At 41.0% G+C, this 24,419-nt stretch overlaps 1 protein-coding gene and 1 long non-coding RNA gene across 2 annotated transcripts in view; one reads left to right on the top strand and one right to left on the bottom strand.

Moving 5' to 3' along the window:
- BCL9 (B-cell CLL/lymphoma 9) overlaps positions 1–24,419 on the top strand; it is an 87,347-nt gene that overhangs the window by 26,089 nt on the left and 36,839 nt on the right. The window lies entirely within an intron of this gene.
- Positions 6,061–22,763, bottom strand: LOC103602240. Its single transcript, XR_551514.1, has 3 exons — positions 22,636–22,763; positions 11,456–11,518; positions 6,061–6,419 (listed from the first exon to the last, which is right to left on the bottom strand). It is a non-coding gene; the product is annotated as an uncharacterized LOC103602240 (long non-coding RNA).

The following is a 24,419-nucleotide window of genomic DNA, read 5'->3' as shown; positions in this document are numbered from 1 at the left end:
AAATTCAGTTCTTCAGTCACACTGGCCTCATTTCAAGTATTCAATAGTCATATGTAGCTAGTGACTACTGCATGGACAATGTAGAGAGAGAACATTTCTACCTTTGCAGAAAGTTCTATTGGACAATGCTGTTGCTGATTTTCTTGATTTCCATTTTTCCGTGCTTTCTCACAACCCTATAGCTGCCATAAAACTAAGCTAGTTGTTCTTTAGTTAATAACCTAATGTACTTGCCAATGACTAAATCATAGACTATTAAGAGTCAGAAGGGTTTTAGCCATTGTTTATTTCAACCTCCTAATTTTATACATGAGAAAATTTAAGCCCAAAGAGGTAAAATAACTTGCTCATGCCCATACAACTCTTCAATGGATTTCCACTACTATTTTCACAATAAACTATAAAGACATGAGTAATAGAGTAGGCTTACCTTTCTCTTGCAAGACTGCTAATGCCATCCATCTCAGAATATGCCCGAGATAGAACTTACAAGCTGCTTGCTACTGTCCATGTGTATTCTTTCTCCTGCCTGGCCAAGTGCTGCTGGCGAGCCCTCACTGTGTCACGATGGAGATACGCTGGATAGCACGCCCTTCCACTGCTACCTCTGTTAAATTACAAGTGCTCTAGAAGGCTGGCTGCTTTCGAAACTAGAATATTCCGTGATTCAGACTTTGAGTATATTCCCTAGACCCAGCTCAAATCTCCTGGGATAGGCCTTACTTCCTCTTTACACATTTATTTAAATGATGAAATATTGGATCTTTAAGCAAACTGCTAGAGAATTTGGAGTGGGGATTTTTGTCTCCCAGGATCGTGTACAATACAAAAGTAAAATGCTCTTGTTCATAGCTCTTGGGACATAGTAGGTGCCAGGTAGATGTTTAATTCCCTTCTCTCCAGATTCTCCCACTTCCGCCCCCATCCTCTCACCAGCTGCCAGCCCTTTCCCCGATAACCAACATAATACTTGCAGTTCCCATCTTCTAGTTGCTAGAACCACAACCTACTGTTTCTTAAAATTCTTATCCCTTTGATTAATCTTTATTGAGAGCCCACAATCTAGGGCACAGTGTACTAACAGTTGTAAAGGTATGGGGACTTCTAGTTGCTAGAACCACAACCTACTGTTTCTTAAAATTCTTATCCCTTTGATTAATCTTCATTGAGAGCCCACAATCTAGGGCACAGTGTACTAACAGTTGTAAAGGTATGGGGGGGGGACACATATTTTAAAAATTTATCATCAAGGCATTTAACATCAAGACAAAGGATCTGGTTGGTATAAGAGCATTTTCTAAAGGTAACAGGGAACAACATTTTAAGTAGGAAATATGTCAGAAACATCACTGTGTGGTTGTTCTATCCAATATTTTCTGGATATTGAGCAACTGTAGGTGAAAGGGATGTCAGGGCTTTACTGGGAAAGGGGTTAGCTGGGTACTTGAGAACAAAATATATGCATCGGCAGGGTGGGTCCAGGTTTTGTGGAGCCCAAAGCTTATTCAATTTCAGGGACCCTCCTGAAGAAAAGAATATTCAAAGTAACTTTTGTGCGGGATGTTGGAAGGAGACTGTGAAACTGATGGTCCCTAAACCTGAAGTTTCATTGGCTTTTTACTTTTGTGTATAGGCCTAACTGTGAGTGCCTCTTTATGTTGAAGATACTCCATGTGCGGGGCAAAGGGGAGATGCAGGTGGAAGCCAGTCATAGAAGGATTCTGGATATGTGAGGTTATTGCATCAGGCACCTTTTATTAACCAATCTTGTATAGAAAAAAAAAAAAAAAAAGGTTAAATTGGGCCCCATAGGAAATAGAGTCTGCAATTGGGAAGCATAAGAGGACAAGAACTTCTTTCAATATGGGGAAGGGGTTCCACTCCAATACTGATACCATCTGTTTACAATTATTTTAGTTAATGAAGAGATATAGTCTTTTTTTTCCCCTGTCTTATTTTCTAAAAAATGCAACACCTTCCCAACCCTCCCTCTTCTGACATACACACACACACAACTCCAAGAATTGAATTTTACAAACCCGTTGGCTTTGGTAATGAGCTCTTGTAAGTATAAATTCACAAACTATAAAGAATGGAGGAAATCAAGTGAAGTTTTTCAGAAGAGAGTTTTTGTGTTTTTTGAATCTCCTTAATGGTGATTATTGTTGCTCCTGCAATCGTAATATCATTAGCACGATTAGGAAGAGAATTCTACTCTGGACTGCTTTTCACAATCATAGATAACTTATTTCCAAAATATTCTATTTGAGGTGACATTTCACACATGGTTGGTATATGCCTAAGACAAATTTACAGGGGAAAAGACAAAATGGAACCCATTCATTTATTGTTGAGTCAAGTGAAAGCAAGGAGAAAATATTTTGCTTATAATAAAGATATGCTCAACAATTAATGGTATAAAAATCTAAATTTTTAAAGCATCAGCTTTGGCACTGACCCTCAAAGGGAATAATGCATAACTCTGTTGAAGGAAAATACGTGGGGAAATAACGAGACCATGAGAAGTGAAAGCAAGTAGTGTTCCTGCACAATGAAGCCTAAATCCCTTCTTGTCCTGGGACTCTCCCCCTCCCCCCCCAATCTCAGGAACCAATCTCTCCCTCCTCCTAATGCAAGATCCCCTTATCTACTTCGAGGGTGGCATTGCTAGTGACCCAGCAGGTCTGACTGCCTTTCTGCTCAACTTCCGGCTATCTATTTCAAATTTTATGTTCCATTGCAGCTCTAACAGTCACACTTTCACATTGCATGCCATACTGCTGTGCAACTCACATTCACACACAAACTTTAGCAAACCCTATACGACTGCACTCTCTCTATGACAAAGCATGCTGTCTCCTTTCTTTTGGAAGCCCTCATTATCAAGCTTTTTAGTTATGCCAGTGATCCCACCTACCTCTTTAATCAATGCCTTATATTTTTAGAAATATCCAAGCTATCCTCTTATCCTCAAGAAAGTCCTAGTGTTATTACTTCTTTCAACAGGGCTCTGTCATAGGATTGAAACACTGTACAGCAAAACACTGTGGTCAAATCATCTCTGAAGAGATGTAGTTCCACAGCCTTGAGAAGTTTTAAATCCTAACAGCAAATTCTTCCTAACAAATGCCCTGTTGACTAATATAACCTAGAATGATGCACTTCACGGAATCACAAGTTCCCAAGTTAGAAGGAATCAAAATGTACCATTTGGTCCAACTTCTAATTGAATGTTTAAATTCCTTCTATCATTTAAACATTACACCTGAGCAATGTTGAGCCAGAAAGGTTGCTGGAAGAAAAAGCAAGAACATACCAGTTTCTTAGTCATTTTGCTTGGATACAAACAGCACAAGAATTAGTAGTTTGCAATTTCTGTACATCTACCTGAGAGGGAATCTTTCACTCTTTTTCAAATATAGAAATGAATTAGATGAAATAGGAGGGCTGATTCCTGAGCACTATTAGCAATCTCCTTCTCTTACTCCCTCCATCTCCACAGATCTTCCTAAATGGCAGAATAAGCTAAATAATAAAACCTGAGGACACCTTTGAAGAAAGGCCAGCTTCTTTCTGGCCCAGAGCATTGGGCATTCCAAGAGAAGATGCATTTTTTTAAGTGCATCATTGTATACATTCTTACATTTTTCCCATGACTTTTTAATGTCTGTCCTGTTTCTCCTGTCATTCTCATTTATTTATTCATTCATTCAGTTAGTCACTTATTCCCTGAGTACCTGCCACTGTGCCAAGTGCTGGAGATCTCTAGAAATCATAAGATAAATTTCTTCCCTTCAGGGTGCATACTCTACGAGGGTACTAGAAAAAGTTCGTGGAAAAATAGAATTAAGAGATAATACGAATCCTTCCATGATCTTTTTGAAATACGCTTGTATAGTATGGTGATGAATAAACAGTCCAATATAAAGTGACAAAAATTATTAATAGAAACCTAGAGTAAGGGGCCGGCCCGGTGGCGCTCCTGCCGAGGGTTCGGATCCCACATACAGACCGGTTCCCGCTCACTGGCTGAGCGAGGTGTGGGAGCAACACCGAGGGTTGTGATCCTGTTGCCGGTCCCGGTCCGGTACGGGCGCGACACTGAGGGTTGCGATCCGTTGCCGGACACGAAAAAAGACAAAAAGGAGAAAAAAAAAAAGAAACCTAGAGTAGGGAAGGTCTAACCACCAGGTAGCTGGGGGAAGCACGAGAGGGAGAAAACTCTTATACTGAGCTTCAGGTCTAGAAGAATCTTCTGGGGGAACAAAACGAGAGTTTAAAAAATAGTCTCAGGCACAGGAGAAGATTAGTTTTGAGTTTTAAAACTCAGTTTCAGCAGACATTTATTGCTTACTTTTTCCATGTCAAGTATCGTGTTCAACAGGGTGTCTGGGCTAGAGATAGTGGCTTGAGAGCCATCTGTTTGTAAGCAACAGTTGAAACTATGGAAAATCACCTAGGAAGAGCATTTTGAATGAAAAGAGAAGTCTTGGGATGGAATCTGGGGATCCCTGATATTTCATGAAATGGTAGAAGAAACAGCTGAGAAAAAGTGAGAAGTGAGAGAAGTGGAAAGACTGTCACAGAAGCCAGATCAGGGAGAAAACAAGGCATTGAGGGGTCAATAGTACGAATCCTGTGAAGAGGTCAGGCAAGATGTAGGCTAGAAAGTGCCTTCCGGATTTGACAATTTGAAGCCATTTGTGACCTTGGTGAAAGCAGTTTCTATGAAGTGGGGCAGGTGGAAGCTTTGCAATATCATTGCTTTGGAGCAGGAATCATGTTCTCAAATCCTTATATGGCTATACTCTACCTTTTGCACCTGTTCCTCATTTTTTCCCTTTGGCCCTCACTCCCATTCTACATAACACAAGATTATTGACTTTGAGATTATTGATTTTCTAATCAATGTTTCCTTTAGTAACACTTTTACTTGTTTCTTGAGTTCCAGACACATTTTCAATTACCCATGAATACCTCAACCTTGATCTTCCATGGGCATCTCGAGCAAAACAAAATGCATTAACTTTCATCCAAAAAGCTTGAATCTTCTCCTGTATTCCATTTCCTAGTTAAATAATACCTAACCTCTCATCCAGTCCCCTAAGGTAGAAACCTTGGACTTATCAAAATTTTTCTCTTTAATTTCTGTAGCTAAATAGTCATGAGGATCTATTGACTTTACTTTTAAAATGGCTCTAAATTCAGCATTTTCTTTCTCCATTTAGCACTGTGTGGGACTTATTTCATTTCATCATAATTTTGTGTATATGTATGCATGTCTCCTCCTCTAAATCCTGAGATCCTTGAGAATAAGGTCATTGTCTTATTTAATCTTATAACCTTGCCTCTAGTACAGTGCATAGCACCTGGCAGATGTTCAACACATTTGTTGAATGAATGAATGAGTGAACAAGACCTTTTCATATTTGACATTTGCTTTACCATCCACAAGCTTGTGGAACCATTTCTCTGCCTGTGGTTCTGTCATTTCTGCCTTCTGATCTGCCTGCCAATCTAGCTCCTTCATTTTAGCTCTAGATGGGTGACATGTGACCTTTGCCTGAAAATCAAATGCATTAAACCAACCGGTCATGACTTTTCCCCTTCAACAGAGGAAAACACTTAGCTAAGAAGAGTGATAGATAATCTGGTCTTCACGGGGTGGAGGTAGGGGTAATTACTGGAGAACAATTTCTCCTTCTTGCAGAGATACTTACTATCTTTCCAAGACCTACCCTAATGTAGCTCAGAATAGGAGCCCAGTAAGTGTCAATTGAACAAATGAGAAATGTGAATCAGATCCCTAAAGTCAAAGAAGAACCACTTTCATACCACTACAGAAGACTAGCTTTAGAGACTTTTCAGGAAGACCAATTTTAAAGTTTGGCCTTTGTGTGTGTGTGTGTGTGTGGGGGGGGTTCTTACTAGGGAGATTCCAGCCCTTCAACCCCTAAACTGTGTGGTCATATTTTTTAAAATAACAGTGGATGATATTTTCAAGGACAAGCATATTCTTTATTATTATTGCTGTTGTTGTTGTTGTTGTTGTTGTTATTATTATTATTTGGTGGCTGGCCAGTACAGGGAGCTGAATCCATCACCTTGGTATTATAAGGCTGCATTCTAACCGAGCTAGGCCAGCCCTCTAGGACAAACATATTCTTTAAAGGGGACTAAATGGACATATACAGTCCTGAAGAAATCAGCCCCATTTGGGGCTTGTCCCCACCACGTTGGGGAAATAGAATAGACAGGACATGGGCTCCCTAACATCTCTGCCTCAGGTGATCTCCAAGCACTTCTGCTATTTGTAGCTGTCAGTCTTCGATTGCTGAGTACCACATTCACTGGGCGATTTCTCTGACGCCTTTAAATGGAAGGCCTTGTTTTTCGGCAACTTCATTGACTTTCTTCCCCTAAAGCGACAAATATAAAACATTTTTTGTTTTTCTTTTGCCTCAGATGAGGAAAGCGGGTATGTTTTCTCAGGCAAATATCCCAACATCCTGTCTTCAGAGGGGCGTGGTTATGAGGACTCAGGCACATCACTTTCAGGGCCACAACTTTTTCATCCATCAAATGAAGGAGTTGGTTGACAACCAAATTCTGGGGGTTTTGGATATTTCCCTCACCACCCTAGCCACAGGGGCCCTCATTTGTCTGTCTGGCATGTCTTAGAAGCACAGGAAGCTGAGGATCTCAGCTGTATTATGAGAACAAAAATTATGCATTAAAACTCTGTATTTGCACAAAAGACAAAATGAAATTCAGGAGAATGGCATGATCATTCCCATTATAAAAGGTTTCATAATCTTGCCGAAGCATTTATTCATTCATTTTTCATCCTCTTAAATTAATCACCTATTATGTTTTAAAAGCCCGTTCAAGCATTTATTCATTCATTTTTCATCCTCTTAAATTAATCACCTATTATGTTTTAAAAGCCCATTCTAGGGGCCGGCCTGGTGGCGCACTGGATAGTGCGCTGCTTGGGAAGCGCGGCGGGGCTCCCGTCCGAGGGTTCGGATCCCACATACAGACCGGCTCCCGCTCACTGGCTGAGCGAGGCGCGGGAGCAACACCGAGGTTTGCAATCCCGTTGCCGGTCCCTGGTCCGGTACGGGGGCAACACTGAGGGTTGCGATCCGTTGCCGGACACGGAAAAAAAAAAAAAGCCCGTTCTAAGAGGCAGGTTCCTACCATCTTTCAAGATTCCTTAAAAGTGTGCTCTTTTAATATGAAAAAGTGGACTTCCTTGTGACCAAGGACCTGAGTCTCTCACTTGCCAGGGATGCCCATGCTCTTAGGATTGGTAAGGAACCAATCCTTGTGGCCAGTAGAAAATAAGAAAGGAATCCTTAACCCCCATTGGTCTTCATCCATAAAATCTATCCCCAGCAAAGTGAGGTATGGAGGCCAGGAAAACCATAAGTGTGTTATCCACTGATTAGGTCTGATGCTCTTGAGCTGTCCTGCTAGATGAGCAGCCAGAACCAATCTCTGGCAGAGACAGACACAGGTACCCTTGGCATCAGGGTACCTGTGTGCATCTCTCATCTCTTCCACCATGCTCCCACCAGGTGCTCCTGAGGACATAGTATGTCACAAACATTCATAGGCATGTCCCATCACAATTAGAGACAATTAGTGGGCAAGGGGTAATAACTCACTATGATAAGACATTTGCAATGTGCAATCGGTTGTGGCATTTGTTTTTACAACTCTGAGGCGGGTAGGATTGCTTTTATTATCCCCATTTACATAGAAAGAAAGTGAGGCTGCCTGGTCTGAGACCCGAGTCTTCTGATTTCAAATTCTTCCTTCCTTCTCCTTGAGCCTTCTGGTCAACAGTCACTGATGGTCCCACCCTGCAGGTAAGGGACCAATCTGACTCCACCCCTGGGCAGTGTATTTCAGACGGAGGCAAGAGCAGTTCAGTGTTTTTCAATGTCTGAAGAGTTAGGTGCAGAGACCCTCCTCTCCACCTAAGCAAAGCCCCTGGTTTTGGAGGAGCTCAGTGGTCTGGGCATTCGGGCAGAGTTTACCACCAGCCCCTCCCCAGGTTATGATGCAGTTCCTGAGTTCTTCCTCAACAGATAAAAAGCACCCTGTTCTCTGAACTCCACTCCCATTTTCTTCCACAGAGAGATACCATCGTGATGGAAATAAGAAACAGGGACTGGCTTCACCACAAGGTGTGGCTATAGGCAGGCCTCCAGACACAAGAATCAAAAAAAGCCCAAAGTGCTGAGGTTGCCTCCTGAGGAGGTAACCCAGGAAGCGAAGGGAAGATGCATCTTCCCAGACCTCCACATGTCTGAGGAGGTGTGTAAGCTTCCTTGGTTTTGCCCAAACTCCTGCACTGGAACCCAGTGCTCTATTCATTTTCTCTATTCATCTGTTCCACATACATTTATTGAGCCACATACGTTCTATATGCCAGGCCCTGTTCTGGGTACTGGAGATAAAACACCACACAAAACAATTCTGCCCTCCTGGAGTTTACATTCTAGTTGGGTATAGACTAGAGGCCAGGTTTACAGCAGGCATTCTCTGTGAAGGCCCCTAGGAGCCAGGTGACCAATGTGTTTCCATTCCAGCCTCTTCTGGCATTGATAGAAATCACTTCTGGGGATAGGCTGCAGCTAAAATGGCTGAGGAAACTCTTGAACTGAGCTGACCATAGGCGCCCAGCCAGTATGCTTTCTACCCATTAATACCTCTTTAGAAGGAAAGTTTCGCAGGTTGGAGGTTTCAATCCTCTGTAGTATTTAAGAACTGAAGCGGGTGCTTTGTTTATTAGTTTTTGTTTCCTCCTGATGGGACAATCCAGCAGAGGATATCTATGTGTGTCTGTGTGTGCACGCACGTGTGTGCATGTGTATGTGTGCATGTGTCTGTGTACCTATGTATTTGTGGAGTGTCTTATTAGACCTATTTGTCAGGGTGTTTGTGTGGGAGGGCATCTTGTTTTCCATAGAATGGAGTACATGTCAGACATGCAATGAAGACTTCATAATCGATGAGTATTGCTGACTAAGAATAAGGTCGAGAGGTTCACTTCATAGTACAGAACCAGATTCTCAGGGGCAGAAGGGACTCTGGATATGTTTTCTCCAGCTCCTTCAGTCACAAATGGGAGAGATAGGGGAATGAGACAATTCAGCATAACAGAGATGAGGAGGCTAGGCTCTGGAGTGAGACCTGGGTTCAGTTCTCCACCTTGTCATTTAATAGAGATGAGGGCTTTTTTGTTTTGTTTTTAAATTACTTATTTATGGGGCCGGCCTGGTGGCGCTCCCGCCGAGGGTTCGGATCCCACATACAGACCGGTTCCCACTTACTGGCGGAGCGAGGTGAGGGCGCAACACCGAGGGTTGCGATCCCGTTGCTGGTCCTGGTCCGGTACGGGTGCGACACTGAGGGTTACGATCTGTTGCCGGTCACGAAAAAAGACAAAAAGGAAATAAATAAATCCGTTGCCGGTCACGAAAAAAGACAAAAAGGAAAAAAATAAATAAATAAATAAATTACTTATTTATTTTGGTCTTAGTGTCCTTATCTCTAAAATGGGCAGTATTGCTGTAAAGGTTAAGGCAGAAAATTCATGTAAAACATTCAACACAGTGCCTGGCTCAATATATGCAGTGGATGTCATTATTTTCCAGGAAGAAGTGAGTTCCTCAAGTCACACAGCTAGTTAGAGATAAATCTGAAAACAACTAGGTTTCCTGACTCCCTGTCCTGTGCTTTTTCCCACAATCACTGCACAGAAAAGAGTAGATGTGGAACTTAGTTCAGAAGTGGGTATTATAGTGCCTTGAAGGAAAAAAAAAAATCCTATTACTTATTGAGGGCTGGTATGTGCCAAGTACTATTCTGCATTCCATAGTTGTTATCTCTTTGATCCTTACATAAACACTACATGGCCTGATTATTATCCCTACCCTAGAGATGGAAAACTGAGGCTTAGGTAGAAAAAATAATTTACACAAACCTAGGTCTGTCTGACAGACCCCCAAACCTGTTTACTCTGTGCTGTGATGATTGTGGTAAGAATTTTGGGGTATATTAAATGCAACTGCAAGACCAAAGGGACTCCAAACAAGGCTGTGGGTGGCTCATCTTTGGCACTGTCACTGCTCTCAGCAGCTGCCCCTTCATGAGACTGTGATTGTCATTTGTGGAAGAACAAAGTATGATTCGAGTGGACAGCATATTTATAGTATTTATTTCACTGTACAGGAGAATCTGTGTAGGCGAATGAAGACTCTAGGACCAGCGTTACAGAGGAATGAGCTATCTGTGCACCTTGATGTCAGGGGAAGGTGTTTTATTTCCAGTGTGAAATGCCAGAGAGTCCAGGAATGATAAAATCACCCTAGTTTTTCTTATGAACTCCTAGAAGTCATCTTTGTTGGTATAAATGAGATCATTTAGCCTAATTAGTTCCAAGCTTAATTAGCAGTAATTATCCCAACATGGGAGTAATATCCGAGCAGGAAGTGCCGAGTCCTCGATTAGATAGATCTCTAATTGGTGTTACAATATTGTAATTAAAGCGTGTTTGTACGCCTCTGCCACTGCACGCGATTTGTTTCATGTCTGATTAAACAGGGAGACCCAGCAGCCTTTGTGGGGGCCAGAATTTTAGATCTGACTCACATAACATGTTAATCCTGTGACAAAAAAGATTTGGGGACCTGCTGTGTGGTCAATGTAAGTTTACAGCCCTGAGCCAAAGGTATTTTTACTGACAATGTGTGCATTTGGTCTACTCATCTCTTCTACTCCTGTGTAGCATGTGCAGGAAAACATAAGTATTTGGTTGAACTGTCACTTTATAAGTTTTATGCTTTTGAGGGCTGGTTCATATAGAACCCAGAGAAGACTGTACAAAAAAAATCCCCCCACAAATAATAATAGTTATTGTTTATTGAGCATTTACTATGTGCTAGATGCTGTATCAAAACTAATTAAAGCCTCAGAGAAACACTCTGAGATAGCCATTATAATCCCCATTTTACAAATGAGGACCTAAAGGTGACGGAGTTGCTTTGCCAGGCTAATTCTGTGTTATCCTTCAGGTCTCACCTTGAACATCACCTCTAGGAGACCACCTCTGACCCCTAGACCAGATCAGCTCCCTCACATAGCTCCTTGTAATTTTCCCTCAAACACTTGATTATAATTTAATTGCTCTCCAAACCATAAGCTCATTAATACCTCATTCGTTGATCTATTCCCAGTGCCCAGCAGCAAGTGAGGTGCTGGCAGTGTAGCAGGTGAACGTGCAACAAGTAAAAGCCAAATGAATTGTCAGAAGTTACCCAGCTGATATGTTGGGTGATTCAAACTCAGCTCTGTGTGGTTCTGCAGTCTGTGTGTTTTCCATCACATCATACTTCCTTTTTTTTTTTTTTAATAAAGAAAAACAAAATTTATTGCTTACAGTTTCTGTGGCTGAGAAGTCCAAAGTCCATCTGGTGGTGGCCACAACAACCCTGGGGTCTCACTGCAGGATGGTGGAAGCAGAGAGAAAGAGAGAGTGACAGACTTTCCCCTTCTTTTAAAGCCCTCAGAACCACACCCCTGACCACCATTTTTAATCCATTCACTACTGCACGGTCCTACAATCCAATCACCTCTTCAAGGCTCCACCTTTCAATCACCATAATAGGATTTCCCACCTTCTTAACAGTCACAGTGGGGGCCAAGTTTCTAATACAAAAAACTTTGGGGGACACAATTCAAGCTTCAGGGAGTTTGGGGGGGAAAAATTCAATCCACTACATTCTATCCCTGGCCCCCCAAAACTCATGTCCTTTTCACATGCAAATACATTCGTTTCATCCCCAAAGTCTTAACTTATTTCAACGCAAGAGTCCATTAACTCAAGTTAAATGTCCCATCTGTGAAATCAATACAAGTTTTCTACTTCCAAGATACAATGGTGGGACAAACATGGGGTACAAATTCCCATTCCAAAAGGAGAAATAGGCCAAAAGAAAGGGGTAACCGGTCCCCAACAAGTCTGAAACCCAGCAGGACATGCACTGAATCTTAAAGCTGGTGAATCTTGTAACTTGACTCCATGTTCAACGTCCTCTGCACACTGGTGTGGGGGCTGGGTCCCCAAGTCGTCAGGCAGCTCTGCTCCTATGGCTTTCCTGCTCTTGGCTGATGCTTTGCTCTCGCAGGCTGGCACTGCACCCTGGTAACTCCACAGGTCTGGGGTCTCCATGGCAGTCCTGCTCTCACAGCTTCACTAGACATGGCACTGATGGGGTTTCTCTGCAACAACTCCAACCCCACATTTCCATTTGGCATTGCTCTAGTGAAGGCTGTCTGCGATGACTCTGCCTCTGTGACAGATCTCTTCTTGGGCCCCCAGATTTTTCCATACATCCTCTGAAATCAGGGTAGAGGCTCCCAAGTCTCCACAGCTCTGGCATTCTGCAAGCCTGCGAACCTAACACCACATGAATGCTGCTAAGGTTTCCATCTTGTATTTTTCAAAGCTGCAGGTCCAGCCACACCTGGGGTCAATTTAGCCACAGCTGGAGCAGCCAAAGCAGCTGGGGTGCAGGTACTGGAAACAGCTTCCTGAGGTGGTCAAGGGCAGGGAGCCCATGGAGGGCTCCTCAAGCCTTTTCCCAAGACCATTTTGTCTCCCTAGGTTTTGGGGCCTGAAATCGAAGGATTGGCCCCAGTGGCTTCTGCAATGCCTTCAGGGCCTTTTTCTCTTTCTCTTGATAATCCCTTTCCTTTGTACTAATCTCTTTAGCAGAACTGGATTTTTTTTTTTTTTTCTGAAAATGCTCTCTGCTTTTCTACCACATGGCCAGGCTTCAAATTTTCCAAGTCTTGATGCTCTGCTTCCCTTTTTAATTCTGGCTTCGTCATGCCTTTGCCACCATAACTCAGTGTAGGCTGTTACAAGTACCCATGCAGCTTCCTTAATGCTTTGCTGCTTAGAAATTTTTTTCCACCAAATACTCTGGTTCAGAACTCCTAAATTCCAACTTCCACAAAGTCCTAGGGCATGGACAGAATGCAGCCAAATTCTTTGCCAGTTCACAGCAAGGGTGGTCTGTGCCCCAGTTTCCGATAAATTCCTAATTTCTATCTGAGATCTCCTTAGAATGATCTTTACGGTCCATATTTCTATCAGCATTCTGCTCACCACCATTTAACCAGTCTCTAAAAAGTTTCAAATCTTCCCTGTTTTTTTTTGTCTTCTACACTTTTGCCAGCATCTAGGCTTTTTCTAGCCTGTTCCTCCAAATTCCTCCAGCCTCTCCTCAACACCCAGTTTCAAAGCTGCTTCCACATTTCCAAGTATCTGTTAATTTTTTTAACGTTAAAAAAATTCAAAGTTAAGTTTCTAGGTAGCACAAGTATAATAAATATGTATTTTGAAGAGGTATGAGGGAATAGAGATTTTCCTTCCTCTCATTTCAAAATGCTGCCTTACAATTTTGAAATAGATCCCTCAACCATTTACTATATTTATCTACTCAATACTTCAACCTTGTATTACAATTTAGAGATTATTGCCCATACTCAAATAATTGGTAATTGAATTTAATAAGCCCAAGAGAATTGGAGTAAACCAGATAGAATTTATGTGCATTTATACATCACTCACTGGATTCTGCAATTTTTTAAAAAATGTACCACTCTCAGAATCTGTATTTTAGTGACTCCCAGCTATGGCTTTGGCACACCTCAAGAAGGTCCAGTTATTTTGAACAGTGACACAAAATTCTCAGGAATTTTTTTTCAAATTAACTTTGCTGGATGTTTAAGAGAAAACATGGCATATGATACATTGTGAAGAAATAAGAGACAGACTAGATCAGAATGGACCCAATGCCTTTAAAACTTTAGAAATCACTGCTATTTAATCTTGGTCACTGCTGAAACATATTCAGGAATTAAGAAGCTCAATAAATATTTTTATTTATTCATTCAAAAATTTTTTAAACACGTTTTTAGATGAGTAGATGATACTTGCACAAAGTATAAAATTTACCAAAAGGTCTAAGTGGAAAGGCCCCCTTCCACCCAGCCGCTCCAGAGATAACCAGTTTTGCATATATCCTTCTGGAATATTTAGTGCATACACAAATATGTACATTTTAAATGGTATTATTTCTTGGTAAAACACTATAGTACACACTGAAACATAAAGATAAATTAGCTCACTTTTTAGTCTAGGCAAAGACAGGAAGTGAGAATGAGAAATTCACTACAAAGAAACTAAAAGCACAAAGCTCTGTAAGTCTATTTTCTTACAAGACTATTACTAAACATCGTGATGATATATTGAAATTTGAAATATGGTACTAGTGAATGAGAAATGCTGCTTGACTTACAACAATAATGGTATCATCAAGTGTGAGTCCTGAATCTTCCTGGGTTTTCTGTTCTGACAAACTCTTAGGATGATGTTTCTATATGGCTATTTATCTCAATACCAGCAATAATGAGGATGAGGTGAAAGGTTCCAGTCACTGTTAGCAACTTAACTTACTGCTGGTCTCTTGTCACTAGAAGAGCTAGGTGAGAAAGTGAAGATGAATTCATGCAAATCTATTACCATCAAAAGAGAAATGTCTATTTATATAAAAGGCATCATCGTTATGCTATTTTGTGTGGACAGGGTTTGATGAATCTCTTGGATGACTACTTTAGTGCAGGAAAATCCATAAAGCTTCCTGCAGTTATTACGCTAAAGTTTGAGATTGCTTTTGGCTTCTGAATAACTAGAAATGATCTAATCATGATATTAAAGTAATAGAATTTGCATTTGGACAAGTAACAGATAAACTGGGTTAAAATTGTTGCAGTATGAGTATCTTACAATACCCAAGGAGCACACTAACCAAGGTTATTATCAGCTTATTGTAGTTTATATTTAGAATTTATCGAGCCCTCTACCTGCTAGGCTCCGTAGAAAACTTGGTGGCCCGTGAACTGATAGTCTTAAGTTATTTATCATCTCATTTTTTTTATCAAAGACTTGTCTATGATCCCTGTGGCTTTTCTTTTCAGCAAGGGCTTGCCATGGATGGATATAGACTCTGATGCCTCTTTTATGGCTCTCACGACTGAGCAGAGTATGATTCTTTCCGGAATGTCTTTGGCAAACAAGAGGACTAGTGCAGAGGAATGTTCTGGAAGCATTACCTAGGACCACAGTAATCTTTTGTTTTTGTTTTAAATATTCTGTTCCACTGTGTCCGTAAGTGTGCTTGTGTTACATGTCCCAATTTTTGGCTTAGAATAAAGTGGCTCTAGTTTTGGGCCCAACCCTTTTTGCTTTCCTTACTAGAAAGGTAAGTTTTTGCTTTGTTTCTATGGACCTTGATTTTTCCATTTGTAGTGATATGTTGGACCAATTAATTTCTATGGTTCCCTTTTGTCTTTGGCATTCTCCAAGTCTCTCGTATGAGCTTTGGAACGGGGCTTCCAAAGTTTTTCTACCGATGCCTTTTTTATGTGTATGTGTTTTTTTAATGTCTTCTTGATGTCAAGTTCTGAATGAATGTGGCTATGATCAATATGACAAATCAAGACATTATGTCTGTAAGGACAAACTCCAAATATTCTTGAAATATAAGTTAATTATTTCCCCTCTTATCCAGCATTAAATTTAGAAAATCTTCCCCCTTGAGTTCTCCCTAGGTATATCCCCTCCTGGTTCCTGGCCAGCTTCTGTTTGCCATCACATTTCCAAGAGTCTATCTCCTCTCGCTGGCCAGTGACTGGCTATGTGACTTACTTCAGTTATTTCCCTTTCGCCCTTAATACATTTATTTAGTACTGCTGTCTTTTAGGGTAGGAACCACGTGATACTCATCTTATTGGGCTTCCTCCCTCTATCTCAAGTGCTCTGCATATATTAGGCATTCAGAAAATGATTGTTGAATTGAACTGAATTTCTGATGATTTCTATATATTGCATCCTTCAGAACTTCCTCCAAAGAAACCTTCCTGGACTAACTCAGTTCAGACTTGGTATTCCCTTAATTTGCATTCCATAATACCCCTGTGCACATGGTTTGTATCATGTTAACTTGTGTAGTTATTTGTTTTAGTTTTTTCTTTTGAAGTATAAGTGAGGTACTCAGACTTGGGAGTTCCATGTCTGCTAATTTACTAGTTGACTGGCCAGGGACAGTCCATTCAACCTCCCTATATTTAAGTTATTTGTTTTAGTTTTTTCTTTTGAAGTATAAGTGAGGTACTCAGACTTGGGAGTTCCATCTCTGCTAATTTACTAGTTGACTGGCCAGGGACAGTCCATTCAACCTCCCTATATTTAATTTTTTTTTTTAATCTATGAGATGGAAGGAGGGGTGAGGTTGAGATGGATCAAATGACTCCTAGGGGCCTTCCTAGCCTTAGAATTCTGAGTTTTGGTATATTGGTTCCCTAACAAAATTATAAACTTCTCAAAGGAAGAGTATTTCCTTTTTCTACTATAGGAAATAGACTCACTGTTTGATCTAGACGGTGCTTAATAAATTCTTTAGAAAATGACTGCTGCTCTACCCTTCTAGCAAGAAAGTTAAACCTGAGAGTGCCCCTTTTAGCCCAGATCCTGAAGGGGCTCTCAGATCCACTCAGGGAAATGCTATTCTGGACTCGGACATCAGAACAGAGACCAGCTCACTATAATAGTCTTGAATAGGGGCACACCTAACAGCTTTGCCTTTTTAAGTAAATGTGTTTATGGTTTGTGCTGCTTTCCTCAGTAAGATCATTTCCTCACAAGTAATGAGAGCTGTGTGTGATATGGTTGAAATCCTGTCCCTCGGCTGAGATGGAGAACTCACGTGATGCTGAGTGGGGCCCATTATCCCAACGGCACTCACAGGAATGCTAAGTCTGGCAAATATTAACTCGGGAACCACAGCAGCAGTTAGGAGACAGCAGTCTGCCCACCTTCCTGAACCTACCACTTTTGGGGTATTTTCTGATTTTCCTTTTCTCGGCTTGAGCATTGTGTTTCATTCATTCTTCTTTCTTCTCTTAAAAAGCAAAAATAAGACATTATTTTCCTCCATTCATCTCTAACTGGAAACCCTGATGTTCTCATTCATTTCAGAACAGAAGGCTTTTTCCTCTTTTGCATAAGTGATGTACAGTACATTTATTCACCAGCCCTGTCTCCATGCCACAGATCTGGGCATCGGAAGGACCATGGATTCTTCCAGAGGTCTTTGGGAACAGACTCTCATGCAGGCAACTATGGATGGAACAGATGGGTTGTGAGAGCAGCTCAAAACCATTCCTGTGTGCTGGAGAAGATTTCCTTGGAGGAAGAGAAGCATATGATATTTTTCTATATGGCTGGAAAGGGGTGACATATTAGATGGAAGAAAGCTAACACACATCTGAATGTATGTAAAGAAAAGACTTATAACTAAAAGAGAGGAGTTGTGGTTTAGATTAAAACCACAAAGGAACTGAAGGACGTTACCACTTTCCTCTATGTGGGCAGAAGATTCTCCTTTGGCTTATCTAATGGGCTCTGTGAGACTGAGTCTTCCTATAGGAATATGTTTATTACTGCTACCCTTCTAAAAAAGCACCATGCACAGTGGTTTGTGGTCTTGAAGAATTTAGACTTGATTTTTAAAGCATAAACATGCCATAAAGCACTTCCATTTCCAAACCTGTTGTCCCAAACATGTTTCTTTTATCTTAAATAGAAAAGCAAAGAATTCAAGCTCTCTGGGAAAAGAAGTGCAAGGAAAAGCCCTTTGCTAAGTTACCTAAGCAATTTCCCTATTTCACCTTAATTCTCCTTTGTTTTCCTGGTAGAGACCTTGTGACTATTTTGACTTAGCAAACAAAATTACTAGTAGTTCTGTTCCCCTAATAGCCACTATTCATGGAGGACCTACTGTGTGCTAGAAATTTTCCTTGTATTATCTCTGAACTTCCAAAACTTCTGAGAGATAGGTTTTACTACTCCCATTTTTATATGTGAGAAAACTGAGGTTTAGAAAAATTAGTTGCCCAAAGTGATGTTATGACCTTGAACCTTGTCATCAAGTGTGTTTGATGGTGCTGTACCATGCCTCTGCTTAAAAATCTGGTTTTAGAACTATTTTGGCTATTTATGTCACAAACTTGGAAATCAGGTTTGAAACCTGGCTCTGCCCCTAATTACCAAGATAATGCTGGGCAAATGATTTGACCTCTGTAAGCCTTGTCTGGTATATCTTGTCTGCTATGACAATTGCTTAGATAACATTGGGAAAAGCCCTCCTTATTGACTTCTTACTAGAATTAAATGAAGTAACAGATATAAAATCATAGCATATTGACTGGCCTACAGTAAACTCTCCAAAATGATAGCTATACACTAATTTTGTATGGGTCAGGTTCGAGACCCAGTCGTGAAATAATTGAACTTTGCTTAAGGGACTCTCCATTTCCTTAAACTGCCCTCCCTAATTGCTGTTGTTCTCATTCTCTAGAAATAAAGATACATCAAGGTGTAAATGGCTGTTAGCACTTGGAAGACAAAAGTCCAATATCTTTAACAGTAAAACAGAAGAAGCAAGCACCATTTGTAGAATTCCATGCTTTTAGAGTTTGAAAGGAAGGTTGGTTTTTTGGTTTATTGTTTGGGGAAAAGTGGGGGTGTTGGGAGGGAAGGAAAAAGGAAGACTCTGAGTCCCCCAGCAACACCATGCACAAGGACCTATGGCAGCTCTATAATCTCAAGCTTCTTTTTCTGGATCTGTTCAGTGTAGGGTCAGTTGCAGACTTCAGGTCTCAGCTGCTTTTGATCAGAACTTTTTTTTTTCCTCCTGTGGTGATTTTGCATGAATTTTAGACCCTGCCGACTTTCAGTTGCCTGGGTCTGTTTTTCATTGCAGATTTTGTCAGGATTTTACATCAAGGTTGCATTTGAAAAGCTTTTCTTTTCTTCTTCTCTGACTATTCCATGTGAACTTCTGATTCTGGATTTTTTTTCCAGTTTAAGTATATTTGTATATTTTCCTGATTATAAAAGTAGTAACTGTTCTTTATAGAGAATTAGAACAAAAGAATAAAGAAAAAATTGTAATCACCCATAAACCCAGCATCCAGAGCACTATTCACATTTTATTGCATTTCTTCCATCTTTTCTCTATGCATATACATGTTTCTATCAATATATAAGTTGTGTGTGTATATATATATATGTATGTATGTGTGTGCGTATATATATGTTTTGCAAAATTGGGATAGGACAATGTACATGTTTTGTAACTTGCTTTTTCACGTAACTTTTATCATGAACATTTTTTGCATGTCATAAAATTTTTTTGGAAAAGATTTATGTCTGCATAGTATTTCATCACATAACTGTACCAAGGTTTATTTAATCATTCCCATTCTGCTGGATGTTTAGATGCTTCCTTGCATAAATTTCCATGTGAGTTTCCTCATTTCCTTTTGCTTTATAAATTATTTCTAGATAGGGAATTATTGGTGCAATTAGGACAAAGAGTATGAACTTTTAATTTTTTACTTTAAAAAGTATTTGTACCTAATTATTTTAATCCTGATAGTCTATGAGTGGCCTTTTTAAAGCCTCTCGATAATAGTGCCAAATTGATTTCCAGAAATGTTCCTCTAGTAGAAGGATTGGCAAACTAAGACCCAAGGACCAAATCTGTCCTGCAGCCTGTTTCTGTACATCCCATGAGCTAAGAATGGTTTTTACACGTCTGAATGCTTAGGAAAAAAAAAAAAAAGAATATTTTATGACACATGAAATTCACATTTTAGTGTTCATAAATAAAATACTTTTAGAGCACAGCCATGCTCATTCATTTACATATTGTCTATGACTGCTTTCACCCTTCAATGGCAGAGCTGAGTAGTTGCAACAGAGACTGCATGACCTGCAAACCCGAAAATATTTACTATCTTCCCTTTACAGAAATAGTTTACTGATCCTTGCTTTAGTAAGTAATTCTACAAGCCGCATGTGAGAGGGTCAATTTGACCATACACACATTAACACTGAATTTTCTTATTCTTTGTTAAGTTGAGCAAGTCAACCAATATTTACTAAGTATTTACCAAGTGCCAGGCCCTCTGGAAAATACAATTTATCTAGTATTTTCTTTGGTTACTAGTTAGGGTGAGTTGTTTTTTCGTAAGTTCAAGTAATTTTTTTCTATTAATTTTCTGTGTGTGAAATGTGAAATTTTAACTCAGGCATTTACATTTTTCACATTGCTTTGTGTGAGCTCTTTATCTGCTAAGAATATTTTCTTTGCAGTCATATTTATTGAAATCATACTTGTTGGAAATATTTTGTTTCCATTAGGTTGTTTGCCTTTTAAGTTTATAACTTTTTTTACAAACAGAATTTTACACTTGTATGTAGTCAAATCTATTTAATTATTTATTTTTTCCTTTGATTTTATTCTAAGATTATCTTTCCCTGTTCCCAAGTTCAGATAAATAATCACCTCTATTTTCTTCTATTTTTTAACTGATTCATTTTTATATTTATCTCTCTAATCCCTCTGGAATTTTTTATTGTATGGTATGATATGAGGATCTTAAATTTTCTTCCAAACAGTAGAGCAATTTTGAGTAAACCTTCCTTTCTCCACTTATCTGTGATGTCACCTTTACTAAATTCTTATATATCCTGGAATGTATTCTTGGGCCACATTCCAGTTATCTTCAATGGTGTGTGTACGTGTTTTTTCATTGCTGGTTCTTTGTGATGTCTACTTTCTTGTTCCTGATTAAGTCTTCACAGGATACAGACCCTGACTGGATTCTTGGGTTTATATTTTCTCTGTCTCTCCCATATGTTACTCCTTTGCGAGTATAAATTTCAGTAGCATCGTTCCTTCTCTTGGTCAATTTGTCAGAATTGCAGTATAAACTTATCTCTGAAAAATACACAAATGGTAAGGAAAATTCCTTCCAAACAAGAGATAAAGGCCGGGGCCAGGCCTTGTACCTATGTGAACCATGAACCACAGCGCTCATTCATAACCATTCCAGGTGACAAAGGCTTTAGCTTTGTAACCTATGAGGTTGGAGGTTTTCTGGCCAAATAGCATCAACTGGCATAAAAAGAGCAAATCTCTGGAAGGGGTTCCCAGAAGAGCTGTTACATGATGCACAGCCCCTAACCTTCTGTTAACGGCTCACCCCAACCCGACCTTGGTTCACAGTGGAGTTATTTCATTTACCAGGTGTGAAAATTGGATTTTACTACAGAGAAGGAGAGTTATTACCTAGCAGGTCTGCTCTTTAGGGGAGCGGAGATTGTGGTGGGATTTATTAAAAGAGATTTGCTATGCATGGAACATATAATTAGAGATGTGTTCCTTTAAAACTGGATTTGCAATCTTTGTCATTTTAGGAGTGCTGTTTTTTTCTCTCTCTTTTTCTATCTGACAGCCTTCTTTCCCATGTAGGTGGCACACATCCTACCTAGGATCTGAATATTTTATATGGCACCATTCTGCCAAGAGACGGACCTCAGGGGTGTGACAAAGAATACAGCTTAGGGGAATGGTGGAAATTGTATATAATTTGGATGCTGATATTAGTCACAGATATGATACCAAGAATGGGGAGGGGGTGACAAAGTAATTTCATGTTAATTAATTGCTATATAGTCCAGGCTTTGGTTTGATGGAGGTATTAGGGTCACTCTGAGACCCTCTAATGAGGGAACTCTTGAAAATCAAGCGTTTAGATGTAATTACCTGTTGTTAGAGGCTATATAGACAGCTTCGAAGTTAGCACCCAGTTAACTACATCTGCTTTTAAAAAAGGCACCTTGTTTACTATCATGGTGAAGGGGATAGCTGAATTTATTATTGTTTAGCATTTCTAGCACACTTTGTTCTTGCTGAGTGCTTGAAACTTATTTATGTATGTATATTGTTGCTCTTCGCAGCACTCCCAAGAGATGAGTGGGTGATAAGTTTTATTATCACCTGCTTTTCTAACAAGAAAAACGAGGAAACAAGAGCTCCTGAGAAGAAAAGGGACTTTCCTGGGCTTATAGCTCAGAGCTCCTGCCACCCTGTTAGGGGATCCTCAACAAAATGGTGATAAATTCAGGCTTTGCAGCTTCCCTCTGCCCGCTCCCAGTCCTGGGGTACCACCTGTGCCCCATCCTGTTTCCCAATAACCAAAGTGGCACGCTCCCTCGAAATACAAATCATCACTATTATTGGCCTCTCTGTGCCGGGCACTTTACATCGAAACACATCACCTTCCTCATAGAGTCACCTTCCTCCCCTGCTTTTCTTTTAAATACCCTGCTGTTTTCCCCACTGCCCAGCCCAAATCCTTGAAGTCATCTGTGACTCAGCCTTTCCACCCACTGAGCCATGCAGATTCTGTCACCCAAATGTCTCTTACATTTGTCCCTTCCCTCCTCTTCCCCCTGCCACTACCAGCATTCGGTCTTTACTCCCCCCTGGATTGTTGTAATAACCCTTAACAGGGTCCCCACACTTTCCATCCTAAACTCTTTTGTCCTATGTCTTCCTTAAGCAAGGTTCTGATAAATAAATACTCTCCCACTGGGTCCGTTCTCAGGAGCCTTCCCGTGTCAGTGCAGATTCTTACCTTGCACTCAAAGCCCACCTTCCTGCTCGGCCACTAAACCACGGTCCTGCGCATCAAGATGACCTGCGGGGCTGCGCTAACAGGCGCCTGCCCTGTGCGGTTCTGATTTGGCGGGTCTGCTGTGGGGCCCGGGCACCTGCGCGGTTAACACGCCTCCAGGTGATCCACGTGCTCGGTCCTCTTGGGACCACACACCGCTCTTAGCGGGGTTCTCACGAGCCCGGAGTTATCAGCCCCAGTGCCTGGCTGTGCTGTTCTTTTAGCCCGAAACGCTCTTTCCCCGCCCCATCTCCACCTGTTGAAATTTTTCTCATGCTTTAAGGGTCAGCTCAAATATCTCCTCCTTCGTGAAGCCTATTCTGATTGTTCCAAAGGGATAGGACGCAAACTCCATAGCATTAAATTTCAGGTCTTTCACCGGACAGCCGCGTTTTACAGTTCGAGTCCCATCTCCTGCCTGGTTCCTCCGCTGTTCCTAAGCTCCCAGCACACTGCCACGCATTCTCAGAACAGGCCCTGTCCACAGACCTCCGCCAGGAATGCGGCGCCCCTCCCCCCTCTCCCGCCCTCCTGCCCCATATCCCCCCCTCCCTCTCTCTCTCCCACCCCTCCTAAACTTACCCTGCTGGACTCAGCTCATGTGTCACTTCCTCCGGTGCCACATTCATCACACCAACAGTCCTTCTTGACTCTCCCCCACCCCCACACCAAGTCACTAAGTCACTCCTGCCTCTGTGCCTCTCCAGACCTCTTTACGCCTAACAGAAGCCAACGACGGTATCTTACTTGTGGTTTACCTGTTTAACTTTAACTCTAGGCAGTGAACTTGGCTAAGGTCGTATTCTGAGGATCTAGCACAGGCCTGGCACAGAGAGTCCATACGTCAGTCCTTCTAGAGTGCATGCATGAATGAATCTCCTTCCTCCCCAGACATCCTTCCCCCAGAACGATCTTTGCTCCCCCCTGTACTTCTCCCATGGCGTTTCTCTTCTTCTGTCTCTTCCGCACTTGTTTTATTCCCCCTACAAGATTGCAAGCACCTTTGAGGGGAGAAACCGTGGAGGGTTTTGCTCCCTATCCCCAAGCCAGGTTACTTACCCGCGGCAGGAAGGCGGTCAATAAACCTTTGTTTAATTGAATTGTAGGATGTTGGGCTCAGCTAGCTGCTAAACAACCCCATTTAAGGGGTTAACTAATAACACTAGGAGAAGTTCTTCTCCTTTGGGGGTATTTGCATTTTAATGGGAATCCTAAAAACCCAAAGGAAATGTTCTCTAATGGTGAGAGTTCAGGCATTGTAGGGAGGCTCTTTTTTTTTTTGGTTTGGTTTGGTTTTTTCTGGTGGTGCTGGTTGGGGACTAGGAAAAGTTGTCGGGGACTAGGAAAAGTTGTCGGGGACTAGGAAAAGTTCCTCCAGCCCAGGGGTCCTTAAGCCCTTTTGTGCCATGGGCTCCCGTGGGCAGTCTGGTGAAGCCTGTGGACAGAATAATGATTTTAAAGACTTAGAATAAAATACATAGGATTACAAAAATAATTATGAAATATAATGGTCTAAATATTAAAAACGTTAAATGTGTGATACAGTAATATATGTGCTTCGTTATTAGAGCATTAATTTAAAAACCTACTGGCAGGCCTAATCACTACTGTAATTTTGTTGTAGTGATGACTATAAACGATATTTGGAATATCTGATTCTATTGGAGAAAAAGTCACAGACTGCTCATACTGCCTTGATCTGTTGCCTATATTCATAATTGAAGGAAATGATAAATTTCAGTTAA

The sequence above is a fragment of the Galeopterus variegatus genome, unplaced genomic scaffold (assembly GCF_000696425.1).
Source record: "Galeopterus variegatus unplaced genomic scaffold, G_variegatus-3.0.2 Scaffold4066, whole genome shotgun sequence".
NCBI lineage: Eukaryota > Metazoa > Chordata > Mammalia > Dermoptera > Cynocephalidae > Galeopterus > Galeopterus variegatus.
This window is presented reverse-complemented; position numbering and strand designations above follow the sequence as displayed.